Source organism: Penaeus vannamei, chromosome 11 (assembly GCF_042767895.1).
Source record: "Penaeus vannamei isolate JL-2024 chromosome 11, ASM4276789v1, whole genome shotgun sequence".
NCBI classification, from domain to species: Eukaryota; Metazoa; Arthropoda; class Malacostraca; order Decapoda; family Penaeidae; genus Penaeus; species Penaeus vannamei.
Genome location: NC_091559.1, coordinates 9,240,268 through 9,240,770, shown reverse-complemented (window position 1 = coordinate 9,240,770; position 503 = coordinate 9,240,268).

Below are 503 nucleotides of genomic sequence, written 5' to 3'. Positions count from 1 at the left end.
GAAACACTCACATGTACACACACTAACACTCACATATGTACTCACACACACTCACATGTACACACACACAAAAACACTCATATATACACTCATATACATACAAATTTACATTTATACTCACATGAGCTTTTTTTTCATATATGTTTTTATTATGACAAAAAGTCGACGATTTCATTTCACGCGATTCAGCATAACTTCTAAAAAAGATCAGTAATAAAAATGAATAAAACAACAACAATAATAATAGAAATAATGATATAAATAATAAAACGATTGAGTTGAGAGAGACACATATAGATTCAGTATATATATATATATATATATATATATATATATATATATATATATATATATATATATATATATATATATATATACATTGTGTATGTACATGTGTGAATGTATATATATGCATATCTAGAGGAAGAGAGAGAGGAGAGAGATACATATATAGTACCTTCGATATATACATACATACAATAATACGTCATCGGTCATTTAAT